This window comes from Rhipicephalus microplus, chromosome 1 (assembly GCF_043290135.1).
Source record: "Rhipicephalus microplus isolate Deutch F79 chromosome 1, USDA_Rmic, whole genome shotgun sequence".
In the NCBI taxonomy this organism is placed as follows: domain Eukaryota; kingdom Metazoa; phylum Arthropoda; class Arachnida; order Ixodida; family Ixodidae; genus Rhipicephalus; species Rhipicephalus microplus.
This window is the reverse complement of record NC_134700.1, coordinates 175445029-175464161: the sequence shown is the minus strand read 5'-3', so window position 1 is coordinate 175464161 and position 19133 is coordinate 175445029. Positions and strand designations below refer to the sequence as shown.

The window sequence follows — 19133 nt, the reverse complement described above, 5'->3', positions numbered from 1 at the left end:
CCACAGTACGGATCACGCCCGAACGTGAACTTCTTCAAATCCCTCCAGGATATTTTTAAACGCGAAACATTTCTTAGCGCACTTCAGTAATTTTGACCGTCTCTATCTATCTATCTATCTATCTATCTATCTATCTATCTATCTATCTATCTATCTATCTATCTATCTATCTATCTATCTATCTATCTATCTATCTATCTATCTATCTATCTATCTATCTATCTATCTATCTATCTGTCTGTCTGTCTGTCTGTCTGTCTGTCTGTCTGTCTGTCTGTCTGTCTTTCTGTCTGTCTGTCTGTCTGTCTGTCTGTCTGTCTGTCTGTCTGTCTGTCTGTCTGTCTGTCTGTCTGTCTGTCTGTCTGTCTGTCTGTCTGTCTGTCTGTCTGTCATTGTGTCGTTGGATAACTCATGTTACGGTGACAATAACGTCTTGACAGAAACTATAGTTCTGGAACGCAGAATTATTTCTTTCTGAAAGCCATTTCACGATATCCTATATTTTCCACAGGTCATAAACAAAATTGCTGACCTGAATTTTCGGAGGCCATTAAAGCATACATCAATAACGTTTACTGTGCCTGTTCCCCTTCTTTTCCGGAAAAAAAGTGGCCTCCGCGTACATTTGAGCAGATATACTGCCTAATAAATACAAATAGAACGTCACGTTCGGCTCTGTATAAAGCTCTCCGGAGAAATGTCATTATGGCCTCCGACTAGGAGGGAGCAATTCTTCCGACTACGGGACAATCATGACAAAACACATCGCACAACGGTTTTGGTGGGAAATCTGCACACTCTGCCCTACAGTTGCTTCTGTATGGCTTGACCGTGGATGCAGATACGTACTCCTACAAACATCACGAATGCCATTAAAATCTGTGGCACCCGATTCACTAAGAAGGTTGCTTGTTTATAGGCACATTTTTAACTCCACGGAGTAGATTTGAAATGAAGCAATCAAAATTTTCTGAGCCGCTCCGCTACCCAGGCGGCTGCAGTTGTACATTCTGCGTCAGCGTCTTCAAGGTATGCTCGTGCCCAGGTGCACTTCCGGGTGCGTTCAACTGCATCAGTTTGCACTCTTGCTTCGAGCAAACAACACGCGTCCGCCCTCTAGCGATTTCACAGGGCAACTCTTCATGACAGCGCTATCACGTTATCCACGTCGCAATACAAATAGGCACAAAGACTAGTGGGAAGTGCCACCGCCAAGAATCCCGACACTCGGGTTGTGGCGAGAGATCCATGGCGAGAGGGTGAGCTGAACCTGTTGAGACGGGCGTGAGGGATTCCCGTCATACGCGTCCTATTCTCCACGGACGTGATCCGCCAAAAAGAACCTGAAGTCATATGCCGCTTCGTTGTAAAAAAGTGATCATATTTCGTTGTTATAACATCGATGACACCGTGACTGTCGCTACTGCATGGAGATGAGCCGAAATATAGACATTTGCAAGATGATGTGGATTGGAAGATTCTCCAAGATACATATGCAAACCGGTCCTGATTCCTTGAAAGAAAAGCGCATTGAATTGTGGGGATCGTTACATATTGACCGATAATGATGAAGACGGTGATGATAACTCATATTTGAGACAGTGAGTAAATAATTGAAAAAGATTGAAGGTTATACAATACTGCTGCATAAATAGATTGGTGCAGATCTTACACAGCAGCATGGCTGATGCCGCCTTCATGTTAGGAGTAATTGCTGCACTTGCGTTTCAGGTTGGGCATGTTTCAGGCGTTTTCAGATCAGATATACGCCACATTCCGAGGGTATGGGGAGTGTTAGACAAGGTTCTAACCAAATATTCATAAAACGAATATAGAGCATGCTGTATTACATGTACTAAGTCCGGCATGCAATTAACCAGAAGCTTGCATAAAGTAAGGTGCAGCTCACATGGGAATGGTGGACGAAAAAGAAGAAGAAAAGAACACTAGCGTTCACTCTCAAGTGAAATTTTTGCTAGATATCATACAATAAATGTCTAAACGTATCACGACCAAGTGGCCGTCTAATCGCCAAAAGACTAAATATACACAACAAAACTAGTCCCAACGCGTTTTTTTTTCGTGTGTCATCTATTTGAAATGATAATATGTAGGTAACTAACACTGTCAGATTGGTGACACTTAACGCATGATGGCGAAGCACCAATGCGCTCAAACTTCCAATTTAACACACGCAATCAGCGTACGGTGCTTGCGGTCCAACTCATTTGCCCCGGGCAAAGCTGAAATAAGTGCGCAGCATAGCGGTGAAGCTTCGTAACAAGCACTTGCGTCTAATCAATGATTCCACCAAGGACACTAGGACGAGAGACGTCCCCCTTATTTGAGTTTATGGTTCATTAAAGAAAATGACAGTTGCCCGTTACTACGAAGACATCGTAGTCTCTAACGTACGCAAAGCGGTTCATTAGCTTAATGGGAGCGAAAAGGCTAATGCGTAGCGGTAAATCTCGAACGAAAACTGTGCCCGCCCGCACAACGGTTTTGACCAGTAATTGGCACGGTTCACGCAAAGGTATGGGGAGCGTAGCCGTGCTGCAAAATACTCGTACCTGAATTTAAAAAAATGTGCAAATTAGTACCATGATTACTTTTTTATTATACTGCGGTAGAATTTCTTGCGATTGAATGACTGTATGGAGACAATAAACGAGCAAGCGAATTCTACAACTTTAGGAAAAATTGTGCTGTGTAAACTTGCACGTGTTTTCATACGTGTTTTCTAGTGCGGGCTAACGGGCGTTGAACCAAAGTTGGACGTACGTAAGCACCAGGTAAGGGTCAAGGCGACGAAAAACTTACGAGCGTTTACTAAACCCAACAGTAGAAATACGTCGTTCCTTCACCTTTATGGCTGATCTAGTAAAGTTTAGTTGTGTGATTGAGTTTTCTGAATAAAAACTCACCACGAGAATCATAAAGGTAACCTAAGTGGGAGAAATTTTGAGACGTGAACAGTGCTTGAGGAATCGTGATCTGAGAATCCATAAACTTCTTTGCGCAAATTATTATGGTCCTAACATGTGCTCAAGGTATCAACAGTTCTTTTTCTATTTCCTTTTTGCTTTGATATAGCGTGAAAGTATTATTTGGATTTCGAAAAAGCAGATGTGATTTATCGGTTTAGTTAGCCAAAAAATTTAAAATTCAGGACGAAGGTTTTTCAATTTTACATAGATGATTTACTGGACTAGTTGGTCTACGTCCAACATAGCAAACAATCTAGACAACATGGAGCTTTAGTACAGAGGCCCTCAAGCTGGTTGCGCACCCTAGCTCCTACGCTCTTTTTAGACTGAGAAGTATGGGGCGAACAAAATAAACAGAGCAGCCTATAAAGGGATACCAGAGCTTATGAAGCTTATAGCTAAGGATGTCCCGGACAATTAAAGCTCTCTGAGGAGACAAGTAGTATGAACTTGAGCGATGTCTTCATTGAATATGAATTTTAGTTAGAGATCGAAGGACACACAGAGCTGACGGCTATGTCCAGTTCTTATAAAACCTAATGAGGTGATTGCACCTTTCTTTTCCGTGTCACTCATTACGTCATCGAAGCTTTTCGCTATATCGCACAAGCTTTCCGTTCTATTCAGTACACAAGTAGTCTGGCTGTGCATGGCTTTTTCTACAGTGGCTCATTTCTTTTATCGTAAACCTCACCTTGTCAAGTTCACTTTATTCACCGTCGGCAAATAGTATTGCGGCGTCTTTTTACCAGTCAGTGCTACGTACGCCTTATGAAAAAAGTTGTTTCACTGTTTTGTTGGGTTACCTAATATTTAGTACCTTATGCCTACATCACTAGTTTGGTGGGCCAGTATTCGTTGACTGCCCTGCAATCGGCCCGAGTACAAAATGGAAATTGAAATTCAAAGAATTCAGTGAAATTTCTAAGCTTGAAGAGAGTGAGGTTTCTAAACGATATCAGAAAATAAAATAAAATAACGGCATATTCACGATGTGAATGATGATGAGTGGGCGAAGCAGTGAGATCGTTTAGTGTTACTGTAAATCAGTCATGACATTGACCACTCAAGCATGTAAATGAGCTTAGAGTTATGCATAATGTTTATTCGTCCTAAATGATTGGCATTGTTGAGTGGTGAATTTCATTTTGCCTTTATTATTACTGCTTGAGTGGTAAAGATCTAGCCTGAAGTGAACAAAGGCGAGGTCTGTGCACTTTCTTCTGGTGGTCGTTGGTTGTTTTCAGACGGGCGAAATGCATACGACATATCGAGACGTCACATACTACACAATCCAGTCATCCATGATTATTATTTTCATCATCCTCATCATGGCTACAGCACACGCCAGCGAACGAGCCTCGATCTGAAGGAGCGTAGCCCCTAAACAGAACGTTGTTTTTCCCTGCTAGCGCCTGCCATCTCTTCAGCGCAATTCATAACGCCAGCAATCTGTTCGAGTGACGTCATGAGGAAATGCGCACTCTATTGGTGCCTATACGAGGTTTATCATTCTATAAATGTCTCCTAAGCTGCTCTGCCGTGCAGCCACAGGCCCGTTTTCTTTTGCCTCGCATGACTATCCTGCGTGACCAACTGACTTACTAGGTTTTGTGCGTTTTTGACTAAGCAAGCGCAAATAACAACGCGTTGTCAAAAATCATAAAATCTTGATCAGCTCAACACCTAGTTTTGAGTTTTCACATTGCCCGTGTGTTTTAGTAAAAAAAGTGGTGAGGGAAGGTAGCGCCTACAGGCAGTGTTGCCAGTTTTAGCTATATTGCACCGATTTGGCAATGTTTTTAGGCCCGGGGCGGCAAAAAAGACGTCTGGACTGCCTGGCTATTTTTCTGGCTAGTTTCTGACTGCCTCGACACGAGCCGATTTGTCACGATGTTGTGACGCCGTAGCCGGCTGGTTTTGAGTATGTGGTGCCAAAACATGACTAAGGCACGTTTTCAGCTTTCTAAAATTCGCTTTGGCACTTGTATTGCACAAAATAAAAGGCTTTTGAGTACGTGGTTGAGGCGCGGAAGAAATTTGTTTATTGGGGCCTCATTTCGCAGACCACACATTGTGCTACGTAACTTGAAAAGGCAATTAGAAGAGAAAAAGACGTTCGAAACAGCTGTGCACTCATCAATACTGCAAACCTGGTGTCCAACTAATTGTCGGTGCTCTTCCTTAGAAGTCAGTACGGTCTCGCACACGGGAACAATAGCTGCTAAGACTTCGTGATTGCATGAAAAATCATTGTGGAAAAGACAAGTATCTAGGCTGTAATCCGAGCATGGTGTGAATTGTTATTATTATTATTATTATTATTATTAATATTATTATTATTATTATTATTATTATTATTATTATTATTATTATTCAAATGAAGAGGAGGTCACTTCGGTAACTGCATGCGCAAAAGTCGTCATCCTGCGATACATTATTGCTAAAGTAAAAAAAAATAATGCACGCTTCATTCACATTGAACTTGATGTATTGTGCGCCAGCCCGAAGAAAGGTTAGCCGAAAAATAAAACAACAAAGGGCGCAGCTCATTATGTTTCCTTCTTTTATGCCTGCTTTGTACGTCACAAGTACGATGACTAGAATAATCTAGCCTGCAAAAAAGTGTTCTTGCAACAAGTTTATTCTCAGCAATGGTCGTTTTAAAAGGATCATGCTGCCGTTATTTACATTTCTACAGAAATGCTGTTACATTTAGCCATTTGAGTAGAAACATCGCACTTGTTTGTTTTTTTCTCGTGTGTGGCTACTTGCGGCTATTTTTACCACTTTTGCCTGAACTTGGCTGCTCCTATGGCTTTTTTTTTCTCTTTTCGACCTGGCAAGCGTGCTTGTAGAAAAAGCAGCGAAAGCGAGAAGAAAAACGATCTGTCGTTTTTTAGAACTTCTGTCTGATTTAAAAGCCTTTAAAAATTACAAAACTTCAGGAAAAAGTCATTTCGGAATTCGGGATCTTCGGGAAAAAGTCAATTTAGTTTTTCCCGTATCACTTGTAAGTACACCAGCAAACGCCGATCAATGCAACTCGCCTGTGTTACTGTCTTCTCACCAATTCTTCCTTCGCATTGCTATAAATTTAATACTTTTCGCGCTCCTTTTGGTTAAATTTCTAACTACGTTAGAAAGCTAAGCCACAGCGGCCAGAAAGATGAACACACGTACTTTTTTTTCTATTTTCTGTAGTGCATGTCGTTGTAAAATGACAAAATCAACCGGACAGCAACGGAGTGTAAAAAAGTGCTTCGCCATTTTCTGCTTCCACTCTAGGAGAACAATACGCCGGTTTTTGCACCACTGACCGCATTGTTGAGATCTGAACACGCAAGCCCCACGCACCACATTGAAAGTCATTTGTGAACATGGGCCATTTAGGCTGCTCGCTTGCTTTGGTGTCGTGACTGGATGAAAGGCAGCTGTTGGCCACGAGATTTTCTGTGGATCTGGTGAAAGGGTAACTTTTAAAGAAAAAAATATATATATGGCTTGGAGAAACTAAATTTTGTCCATCTATTGTACCCAGGGAGCAAAAAAAGGTGAATGTAAAAGTCAGGAAGCTAACGCAAAATTAGCATCCCGTTTGCTACCTTACGCAGGAGTTGGTCGAACAGTAGTCAGAGGAAGAGTATAGAGACAATGAGTTGAACAAGATCCGCTTCACAGACACTGACAAAATCGCGAAGCTAATGGCTTTCCCTTCACAACGCTAAGAACTTTCTATGTTTTGCAAATACTTCTGATATGTTCTATCAGGATGCTTTACTGGACACCCTTATTAAATCTGGAGGTGGTAGTATAGCCACACGCCCCGCTGCGGGTGTCTAGTGGCTAAGGTACTCGGCTGCTGACCCGCAGGTGAAAGATTGGAATCCCGGCTGTGGCAGATGCATTTTAGATGGAGGCGAGAATGCTGTAGGCCCGTCTGTTCAGCCTCAAGTGCACGCGAAAAATCCGAAGTGGTCTATCTCCCCGAAGCTTTTCACTACGGCGTCTCTCATAGTCATGAGGTGGTTTTCGGACGTTAAAATTCACATATCAAAAAAATTCCATAGCCACCATCTTTTATAATCACGAAGTATCATGTGATTGTGGCACAAATATGGTAACGTGCGTGCCTTTCTGTATCCTTTTTCATTTGTAGTAGAAGTTGCGTTCAGTAAAATCTGCCAAATTTCCGTGGCACTCAAGCAGTCATTATAATGATGACTTCTTGACAGGCCGCAAGGATTTGTCTGGCCAACACCTTTTTCTTTTTGGGGGGGGGGGGGGAATCGTTTCCTTTATTTTAGAAGCGAAGCGTTTTTACACGCACTCTGAGCATTTTATCTATCTATCTATCTATCTATCTATCTATCTATCTATCTATCTATCTATCTATCTATCTATCTATCTATCTATCTATCTATCTATCTATCTATCTATCTATCTATCTGTCTATCTGTCTGTCTGTCTGTCTGTCTGTCTGTCTGTCTGTCTGTCTGTCTGTCTGTCTGTCTGTCTGTCTGTCTGTCTGTCTGTCTGTCTGTCTGTCTGTCTGTCTGTCTGTCTGCCTGCCTGCCTGCCTGCCTGTCTGTCTGTCTGTCTGTCTGTCTGTCTGTCTGTCTGTCTGTCTGTCTGTCTGTCTATCTATCTATCTATGTATCTATCTGTCTATCTATCTATCCATCTATCTATCTATCTATCTATCTATTTATCTATCTATCTATCTATTTATACGTCGACTTCCGGATACATTAGTGATTGCCTCCCTAATTTCGGGAAGACCGAAATTGGTTTGGGGGTGTAAGAAGGTTCGACAAATATGACTAGCAGTTAATAACAATAAGAACGAAAAGGGCCGCTGCGTACGTCGTCGAACTCTTTCCTCCAGACACGTGTGGCACATACCCGTACACCAAAACCGCGGTATGTCGGTATGCCCCACATGTCTTTGACAGTTCATATCTACGCAGGAGTAGTGTAGGCCGACACAGGCAATTTAAGTGCAAGAAGGTTAAGAAAAGGCAACATCAGCAGCGTCGACTGAACGAGTGCAAGGAATAAACATCAGGGTCACAGCATGAATCGAACGCAAGCATTGTGCGTGGCACTCAAGTATATGTTGTCTCGTTATAGTGTGGCATCCTATGCCGCGAGACCGATGCGAAGACCCTCCCGAAATAAGCAGTGACGCTATAGAAGTTTCAGGTGATCTTTGGCGCAATCGGCGAAAATTAGGCTTACCGCCTCACTTCGGCTCCCTTCCAGAACGCTCCAGAAACCATGCATGCGCTACAACTGCTACCCAGCACCTCCACAAGAAAACGTCACGTTATAACACGGCAGAAACCTGTAACTGTAGGTCAGCAGGGCGTCAGACTTGTCCGACAACTAACAAAGGAAATGAACTCGTCGTCTCTTTTTTTCGTGCTAATCTTCATTGACATTTTCGAAACCGGCACATACAATTCAGCGAGCTACAATACTGCGTAATACAAGCTGTTGTGCTCGTGGCAATACTCTACCTTAAAGCATGACACCAGGTCTCTCACCTGTGTTAGAAAAAGACCATTTGCGACAAAACGTTGATAAAAAGTCACTTTTGGATGCAAGGTTGCGCATTTCTTTTATAACCATCATATATTTACTTCTCTGTAAAAGAGTTATTAGGATTAACTTCAATTTCACCGACGGTGCCGTCAACACGCGTACCATTCTCGCAATCGCAAGCGTTACACATAAACTTACCACTTCTGGTGTTGGTTTTGCTATGCTGCTGTTGGTTTCATTACGCAATCGTAAATAAATGGTTGTATAAAACACCTGCCGAAGTTTAACTTAAATCTCTGCGTTCAAAAGTACATATCTTAAGATCCTTTAAAAATGTTTAAACCAATAAAACATTACAGTATGGCACAGTCACGTTCCGTGCGCATGCTTTGCTACCACGAAATTTAGTCTTGATCACTTACGTTAATAGTCGAAGATTAACAAGTGCCTCGAGGCCTGAACTTAAGTTTATCCACGTCAAATTAGTGTTCAGCCAACAACGCTAGCAGATATCGTGCAATAAATGCACAAGGAACCTTCAATTACTTTTGTTATGACATGTTTCACTTTCGCGTTTTATTATTTCCTACTGTGCAGGGATCAACCATGTTTTTACGTAGTTTTTGCACGGCTATCTTTTTCGAAGATTTTTTGCCCTCACCTTGATTATAACGAAGCCCTTAGGGTCCCTCCCCTGCTTAAATGTTCAAATTTGATTCTTACGAAATTGTGATACAGCCAGATAAATAAATAGTCAATTTTTCAAACTTTATTTTACCGAAGTTGACCTCGACATATCTTTTTACGTTACAGGGCAACTAGGGCTTCTGACTGAAAAATCCAACAAACTGTGACGGCAGCCCTCTATGGTCCGCAATAATACTGTGAGTCATAGTCGCTTTCAAGCTTCTTGTTTTCTTTTCTCTGTTTAATTTTTACGCCCCCCACAGATGCTACGTTGCTGTCTCCAAATGTATGAAAAATAGCCTTCTAGATTGTGGCGTATATGAGTTCCAGCTGTGGAAATAAAATAACTGCGACACTGAATTCTAAGCCAGTTTACTTTCTCGGAAGTGTCTTGACATATTTTAATGCACTCCATACTTCTTTTCTGCACCCGGCTCTACAATACAACGGCGTTTGTTGAAGTGAAAGCAAAATTTATTTCGCTCACGTCTCGGTTCAGAGTGGCGGCCATCTAATCAAATTTACTTTACTCCAGATGCTGCAAGATAGCTTTGTGTGTGTGTTTGTGTGTGTGTGTGTGAGTGTGTGTGTGTGTGTGTGTGTGTGTGTGTGTGTGTGTGTGTGTCGGTGTGTCGGTGTGTGTGTGGCGTTTGCGTGTGTGTGTAGCTTGCGTCGTTCGTTTTTCGTGTTATAAAGTCTTGGAATCTTCGCGCGACTTTTAAATAGGTGACCACGCGATCAGCACAACAACTCGAGATGTTGCGCTGAATGAGAACTTGTGGCTTGAAGAAATATGTAGAAAAAAAGCTACTGAGAAGAATTCTTGACATGCACCAAAAAGAAAAATAATCAATGTATGAACAAATATAGGAACGCAGTCACGTGCTTTTACGAATTCGTTTCATGTCTTTTTGCGGCAAGTTGTCTGCAGCACACACTTTAGCAAATAGTGCACTCTCATGGATGGTTTCTTGAAAATATAAATGAAATACTCTAGAAAGCGTGATGGACAGACTTATGTTGTGTGCAGTGTGAAACGTGTACTTCTTGGTCGTTCTCATGGTGAAGTTCTTGTTGCCGAAGGTGCAAGGTGGCAGTATTTGGCATGGAAACCGTTTCGCACTCTTTAAACTGCGCAGCCAGTTTGCAGAAATTGTAATTAGCAGGAGGACACAGACATGGGCTTGCAGAACATACCATGCATGTGTACTTCGCAGTACAACAAAAAATATAAACCACCAACAAATATGGGCGTTCGTACTCAACTCCTATTTTTTCTTGGTTCTTACTTAGGCCTGTATTCAATAATCAACATTATGGTTATGATATTGCTACGGGGCGACAGAGATTAACATGGTAAGAAAGAAAACGATGTTCAGTGCGAGCTTGGGCAGACTGGGCTCTATATTGTATGCCCGCCTGTTTATCGAAATTAAATATATTTTTCAGGCGCCTTTTCCCCGTAACGTTTTGGCGGAGGGGCTGGGTCTTCTCACAGTTAACATCCATGACGATTTTACGAAGCGAACGTTCCCCTGCTGCCTCTGCGATGCCTATTCAAGACGAGAATGACTGTTCTTCGGAGACCACCCCAAGGGTGCCTTGTCCAACTATGCACCAACCAACAGCACCGCATCCAGCCACTACTAATCACACCGTCATCCTGACACCACCGCGTGACCCAGGCATCTTTTCGGGAAGTGACAGCACTGACGTGGAGGAATGGCTTCAGCTGTATGAACGGGTGAGTGCTCTGTACAACTGGAATCCGACGCTCATGTTGGCCAATATTCTTTTCTACCTTGATGGCACGGCTACAGTTTGGAAGAGATCATGAGTTTGGGCATCTGCAGACAGAAACTCATCAATCTCTCCGGCAAGCCCATTGGGCGTCATCGTGCTGCTTAAAAGGAACTAGCCTGCCGACTCCAGTCCTGCATACGTTACGTACATAGAACATATATGCTCGCCCTCTGCCGAAAGGTTGACGACAAGATGCTGGAATCTGAAAAGGTCGTGCACATCCTCAAAGGCATCGCAGATGGCGCCTTCACTCTCCTCGTGTTTGTAAACTCATCGACCATGGATGACGTTACTAATGAATGCCGACGCTTGGGTGAAGGAAAAAGTCGTCGTATTACTCCACACTTTTTGCGTCTTTCCAACACAGCTTCAACATCTACCTGCGAGGATGCCCGTTTGCCACCAGCCTGTGCTGCTTCTGACAATATTGTGTTTATCGTGCGCCGCGAAATCAAGGCAGCATCTCTACTTTTGAAATCATCATTCATCTCGAAGTCCGAGCCCCCGACGACTCGAAGTCCGAGCCCCCGACGCAGCATCTCGAAGTCCGAGCCCCCGACGACTATCGCGCCACAATTTCTTTTATTCAGAGTGATGTGTGCCATATGGCGGACTTCAGATGCTATGCCCCATTAACCGACCTGAGTACCGACTGCCCATTACACCTATTATGTCCCAAGGACCTAACGAGCACCCACGTTACCGGAACTCGGCACATTGGCGAACTTCCAATGACAGGCCGATCTGCTTCAACTGTGGCCGAGTCGGCCATATTTCACGTCATTGCCGCACTTCCTTAAATTGGCAGCCATGGTCACATTATGCCAACACCCGGCGCCCACCTGCTGGTTCCTGGATACCGACCCACGTTTAACAAGACGATGCTTCGCCATCCAGAGCCGCCCAACCGAACCACTCCCGGTCGCCCTCCGGACGCATCTCCCGCTCAACTAACCGACGACGCTCCCCCTCCCCCTCCTACCGCAAGTCCTTCGAAAACAGACGGGCGCAGCTGCTAGAAGTGTGCCTGCCTTGACGACCCGACCCAAAATTTCTCTGCACATGGTACCCAGACACAACAACTTGATTAAAGTAAATGTTGACTGTACTTCTGTAGCAGCACTCACTGACAAAAGCGCGCACATATCAGTCATGAACTCCAGCCTTTGTGCTCGACACACGAAAGTGTTCATTCCTGCTCCGATCACTGTAGTCCGAGTAACCGAGAGTGCAGTCACTATTACTGGACATCATACTACTGTTCTGTTTTACGTACTGTACCACTGCCCACATGACGTCATTTTGGGACTCGGTTTTCTGTCCGAGCAATTCGCCCTCGATGACCATTTTGCTGCTGTTTTTCAGCTCGTCCTACCGCATGGTTGACCCTCCTGATCCTGCGCCGCTAATTTCATGCTCCACTGACTGTTGCCTATCTTGTCGAGCTATGGCGTATATCGACGGCTCCTCTCATCCACCTGTGGCTGGCGGCGATTATGTCTTGTCCCCTAATGCTACCATCCTCTGTTCGCTCAAAGTTGGGTTCCCTCACACGATAATCACTATGCAGGACAACGCGGCATGTCTCCCTATTGTGAACTTTGGACTGTGGTCTGAAGTGCTGCCACGAGGGATATCCCTGGCAACCCTTGCCCCCAGCCGGCGACTACCATATCTCCGCCTTAACAGAGGATACACCATAATCTGCCAGTCTTCAGTCGGGCTGTACACTAGATTGCATAACTAAAATGATCACATGTGATCTCCTGGCGGAGCATTTGTCTGCGCTTCGTGGCCGTCTTGCGTCGTATCAAGACGTATTTGATTTCCATGACTGGCCCCTAGGTCAAACGACCGTCGTAAAGCATCGGATCAACACCGGCGATGCAAATCCAGCACACCGGCGGCCCTATCGGGTTTCTTCCACCGAGCGCCACGCGATCCAGCTAGAAGTCGACAGGATGCTTGCCCGACACATCATTGAACCTTATTTAAGTCCTTGGGCTTCGCCCGTTGTGCTCTTCAGAAAAAAACTATAACAGCTGGTGCTTCTGTATTGACTACAGAATATCTTAACAAAGTAACAAAAAAGACGTGTATCCTATGCTATGGATAGATGACGCTCTTGACTGCCTTAGTGGAGGAAAATATTTCTCCTCCATCGACCTTCATTCCGGGTACTGGCAGATATCAGTTGATGACCTGGACCGTGAAAAAACAGCATTTAAAACTTCCCACGGGCTATATCAGTTTAAAGTAATGCCGTTCGGGTTATGCAATTCCCCGGCTACATTCGAACGAATGATGGATGCTCTCCTTCACGGTTTTAAGTGGTCGATCTGCTTATGCTTCCTTGATGACGTCATTGTTTTTTTGCCGACTTTGAAAACTCACCTCGAGCGTCTCTCAACAATTCTTTTGGTTTTCCGCAAAGCAGGGTTTCAATTAAACTCTTTGAAATGTCACTTCGGCTGCCGCCACCTCGCTGTCCTTAGACCCCTTGTCGATTCCTCTGGCGTTCGTCGTGATCATGAGAAAATCCGCGCCATCAAGAATTTCCCTAAGCAGAATTCTGCGAATGACGTTCGAAGCTTTATGGGCATTTGTTCTTACTTTTGTAGATTTGTGTGGAATTTCGCTGACGTCGCACGCCCGCTCACGGGACTACTAAAAAAGTGGCTTTCGTGTGGGGACCTGAACAAGCCAAAACAAGCCAGAGCCACGTCAACAAGTGCCATAATCCACCATTTAGGTGGAATGTTTTCTATAATAATGTAGGATGCAGTCGAGGCATGGGGGTGATAAGGGTTGTATGCTTCACGTACTGCTCATTTATTCCGGCTTAAACTACCTTCTACACTACTTCGCTTCGAGAAGATCCGAAACCTCTATGACTTATGGCAAGACGTTCATGGCAGTAGCGGCGTGTGGAAATCCTGACCAGCAATTCCATGCCGGCTTTTTGTCCTGGCCGGAGTAGGCACTCATTTGTTCTTGTGATTGACTGCTTTCGTTGAATACCAGTTCAGGGTAGTCAAACGCATGACGATTCAGTGGTTTCTTGCTTGCTTGGAAGAGAACTCGTTGCACACTCAGTCTTATATGTCCACTAAAAAACTCACAGCATCAAATATTTACGCGAAAGGGCAATCATTTCTTTTTCTTTTTTTGCAGTCAATATATTGATCTTTCTCCGCCACCGTGCGCCTTGTGCAACTGGCGTGGTTTTGTGCTGTCTCGAAGACCCCAGGCGCCTGCATAGTTTTGCGTTGCCTCCGAGATCGTAACATTATTGACAAAGCTATGATGTCATGCGATGGTGTTCTCATATGATGCATCACATGACCCCACAGTTACGCCATGCAGAATGACGCCGTAAGGATGCCGCAAAATCGGCTGATCTCTCTCTTCGTTGTGACGCCACCTGGTGAACTGATCACGTCATCACATGTTTTGCAACAGTCATCCCGGACGCCGTGAAACCCCGACAGCCAGATTTCGCGTTTGACGGGGGGGTATAAACCTTTCACCTTAGTAAGCACCATTACGACGAAGGACCTCCGGTTATTATGCTCGATTATGGTAGTTGACGGTGGACGAAAGCAATGGACTCAAAGCTTTTTACATAAGAAATCTACAAACAAACTTCAACTCTTATATTGATAAGTTGTATAACTTCTCATAGCTTGAAGAAGCACGGTAGTCGTTTTTGCCTGTGATTAGGACTGTTTTTGTGGCGTCATATAAGAGATGTTCGCACACGAGTGAGGCACCGGTCACACCTAAGCTACCGAAATAATGATGTATGCAATACAGTGATCACGACTATAAATCAACGTTCTCATACTTTCATCACAACAAAAAAAATGGCCCCGTATCTGCATGTTTCACTGCAAATGTCATCAAAAGACGATAGTCGTGCGTGTGGGGAGAGTGAACAAAACGTTTATTTGATGTTCTGCGCTAGAAAATCGATTAATTGTATCTTGGAAGCACTGAATTAGAGAGACTCGATCCTTGCAGCGAAGGCAAACGAGCGCATCGAGGCACGTCAGACACGAGCGCCATCTGGCAGTTGTTTTCTAAAAGGAAGGAAGGAGTGCGCACCCGCGAACAAAAACGCGCGCCTGTCTCGGAGGCGAAGAGGTGTAAAAGGCAAAGCGATGAGCAGGTGCCACCCCCGTGTCGTCTTAGCGAAGCGTTGGAAACACTTGCCTTTTTGAGCATCGCGTTGCACTTTCAGTGCGGCGTGATAAACACTACGGGCCTTAAAATTACTTGTGTGTGCCTTCTCTAGTATAAGGAAACTCATACAAAACATCGACATGTTGTTATGGTGCCTAAGATATGCGCAATTGCTTTTTAATTGACAATCGCGCAAGTATGAACGCTGAAACTTGAGCAATATCATGGGGCGCTGCGGATGGTGTTGGCCGTTTGAGGTATTGTTTGATACCTTAAGGTAAATGGTGCCATTAGGTGCGTTTTGGTGCCATTAGGGAAAAATGTATATAAAACACCCTGGCTCTGCTAAAGGAACTCTAAAAAAATACTATAACAATTGCACCCAATAAAACTGGTCAGGCTTGCATTGAGCCGCGCAAGCCTTGAACCAACCAAACTGTGTGATTATGAAGACCAATCTAGATGCTTCTAGGTTGTTTCTATTTGCATTTCCTGAGAACTCCGGTTGTTTCTAGGTTGCACATGGGTTGTTGCTCTGCATCATCGACGTGATGCTAGGTTACTGCTACGTTCATTTTTGGCGCATAGAGGTTCAATTGAACCAAACTACAGGCAGCCCCATACACGACACAGATGTACAAACTGCAGAGACAGAAGCTCGCACTGAAACCAAACTTTCGCATCGGTCCTAAATACGCGGGCCAATCGTCGTTGGCACAGGACTTCCATCGCTTCGGAGTGTTTTTGTTGCCGCCGCTGTCTTTGCCGTATATCGCAGTAGTACTTTGTCGTAGTACGTACCCGGTGTTCACGGCTCGCCGCCTTGACTTCGCAGCAATTTGGTAGCCTAACTGCTGCCTTCCTCATTTCTCTCGTCTAGCTGTTCTAGCGTAGGTTCATAATAGTAAATTAGTTTTGCTAGCCTGTTTCCGTGAAGTTCATTATAATTGCCTAGCTTAACCTAGCCCTTCTGTAAAATATATAGTTATTAAAAGGCTTTCATTTCGCGAATGCAATGTTCATGAATGTATCAGAAGTAACTATCGAAAAGCAGAGCCTGGGCCTTCGAAGTGCCCTTTTGCTAATATGTCGCGCTTTAAGACAATGCTTTGGAGAGCAGGGCTCTGCAGAAATTTGATGTTCTCTATAAAGCTATAAATCATACAACTTTCAGCGGCAGAAAACTTAAGTGTTTTTGTCGATCCCATGATGTAACAATATTTTGTTTTCTCTAATGCTGTGGACGTCCGCGATAGCATTAGAGCTGCCTTTTTAGTTCAATAATTTCTGTTAGATAGAAATTACTGCAGACAGTGGACCGAGAAACATCAGCTACAACAGGTTCTCAACCCACTTTTATTTTTGTTTATTTACGAGAATGTCTCACTGCTGCCCTCTTTCATTTTTCTTTGCTTGCGTACTAGTTTTACTAACACGTGAAAGAATAAAAATACTGAAAACAAGAGTAAAGCTAGGTGTGCTTGAATAAAGTAGGCCAGCCATGTCTAAAAACTCGGTTCTTCTTTAGGTTTTTCTTGATCAATTTAGGCTTCTAAAACAATAGTGAAATACCACGCGTTATTCAACGAAAACAAGATCCCGTAGAACGTTGGTTCCTGGGTACATCACATGTGTGGAAGTGCGAAGAAAACCAAAAGGCTTGAAAGTATAATAAGGCTGGTATTTATATCTCACAATTTGTTTTAAATCTTGAGTGGTGCTCTGCGAACCACCACGTTTCAATAAGGGTCCTAGAAGTCCACCATGCTAGTTGTCTGTCATCATCTTTAGCTGTCCCAAGACACCCACCAGATAATTTCTAACATATTCAACGTCTGTTGAAGTGGTCAAGACAACAAAGGTTTTGGAACAGGACATCTGTAGGCATTTAGTGAAAACTGTGACAAACGTTAGTATATGCGGAATCATAGTGTCACAACCACACTTCGTAATTCTCTTGCGCTGCGGCCTAATGAAAATTCTTTGTGCTGAATGTATTCATCTGAGATGCGAGAAGATTATGACGTGCTGAGTAACGTAATATGCGCATAAACTAATCACAAACTGAGTAATGTGATTAGCATTCAATAATAAAGCAGGGACTGCGTATACAAACATAATTACTAGTCAGCTTTCACATGACACAATGTTAAGGTCAAATCTGTACGAAAACTACAACGGCTGTTTCTAATTGTCTATGGGGAAAATTGCGCATAGCATTTTTTCTCTCCTTTTTAGGCATTCTCTTTTAGGCGAAGAACATGGAGTGACAAATGGTTATTGTGGTCATAAAGCGGTTTCTGCTGAAGGGGGCCATTAAATGAAGATTTTGTTTAGGATGCCCTGTCTTACAGGGAAAAAAAAATATGCGTTTATTAGCAGTTTTAGAATGATGTTCGAAGAAGGAAAATACTTTAAAACGTTTAATGTGCCTTTTTTATATGGCGATAGTAACTTTAGCACCTAGTTTCAACTGAAACCATAAGTTCTCTCAGTAATTTTGACAGAGGCACTGCCATGAATTCACTACTTCACCGAACAATCATTTAATCAGCAATCAAACTGCGCTTATATTCGCGCTCTTAGGAAGACCCAGCTTTAGGCCAAAATACGTATCAAATATTAACCGAAGGATCTACCAAGCGCTTAAATTCAGAATGCTTAGGTGGTTGCATCATTTGGTTTGTCTGGCCAAGATTCTTCAATTCTGTTTGTTCACTATAAAAATGACTTGAGTAACCTTGGACTTACAAAATTTTCAAGAGACCAGGGGCATTCTCGCAGCATCTGCTCCGTCAGGCCAGCAGTTGTCACCGTGACGGAAACAGGCATTCTTGTCTAAATGTTCACTCCAGCATCTTCATCACGTAAACTTTCTCTGCTATACAATTCAGGCTGTGTATAATTCAGATTACGCCTACTGACTCTCGTCATACTTTACTTCCCTGCATCACGCTAACCTGTCTGCTGGCTCGTCACCGTGATTCAGTATTGCGATCGTGAGAGCATTCTCACTTAAACGTCGTCCGTCTATTGACGTAACGCTACCGTCATCATGCAGCAATTTTTACGTTACTAAACTATGATGATGTACAGTTGGATCTTAATATTGCACTGATATCGAATGCATTAACTTCATGCATTCGTCGCTCTAAACATGTACTTTACCAGATAAGAATTCTGCTGGCTGAATGTCATGAAAAATACAACATAGGAAAAAATGGTCTGTACACTATGAGCCATGTATTTGCTACAGAAAAAGTTGAAAATGAGTCATCAAATGGTATGAAAATTGTCTCTATGTTCACTCACCACAGTTCATGGAACAGTCTTGCGTAGAAGGGAGGTGGCAGCAGTACTTTGTCAACAGCCAAGATGAGCGGCAGACGTTTGAAATCGCTTCGAAAAATAAATGTGAAATGTGTCTCAACCGGAGGCCAGGCACTGGTGACCAATATATAAATACTTCATTCAACAGAGAAATGTGAAGTAGAGGTTAATTAGCCGAATCATCAACATGTGTACTAAGCTTTAGGTTTAGGAACCACGACACTCAATTTTCGCTCATAATCTGTGTGATGTGGCCTATTGCTTGGGTGTTTACAAGCAAGCTGTTGAAATTACGGTGCTTTTAGTCAATGTAATAGTTTATAGCGAGCCCTTTTAAAAACGCATGAGTGGCCCGAGAGTCTCACAACATTGGCACACTCTCTAGCAATAACGCAATTTACTTTGCGAGCGTCTATATTCCAGCCAACGATTTTGTTTCCTTCTCAGCGGCGGGAAGTACAATGAAGCTATTACCACTTTTCTTAAATGCGATATTGGAAATTGCAGTATTTCCAGTGGCTGAAACTTAGGTAGAGGACGACTGCTCCACTAAGTGAAGCACATAATGTCACACACGCCATAAAACGTTTC

General features: G+C 43.4%; 1 long non-coding RNA gene across 1 annotated transcript in view; it reads left to right on the top strand.

Annotated features, from left to right (window-relative positions):
- LOC142769015 (uncharacterized) overlaps positions 1 to 19133 on the top strand; it is a 637773-nt gene that overhangs the window by 339435 nt on the left and 279205 nt on the right. The window contains exon 3 of the long non-coding RNA XR_012885600.1: positions 9351 to 9421. This is a non-coding gene — a long non-coding RNA (uncharacterized LOC142769015). The remainder of the gene's footprint in view (positions 1 to 9350; positions 9422 to 19133) is intronic.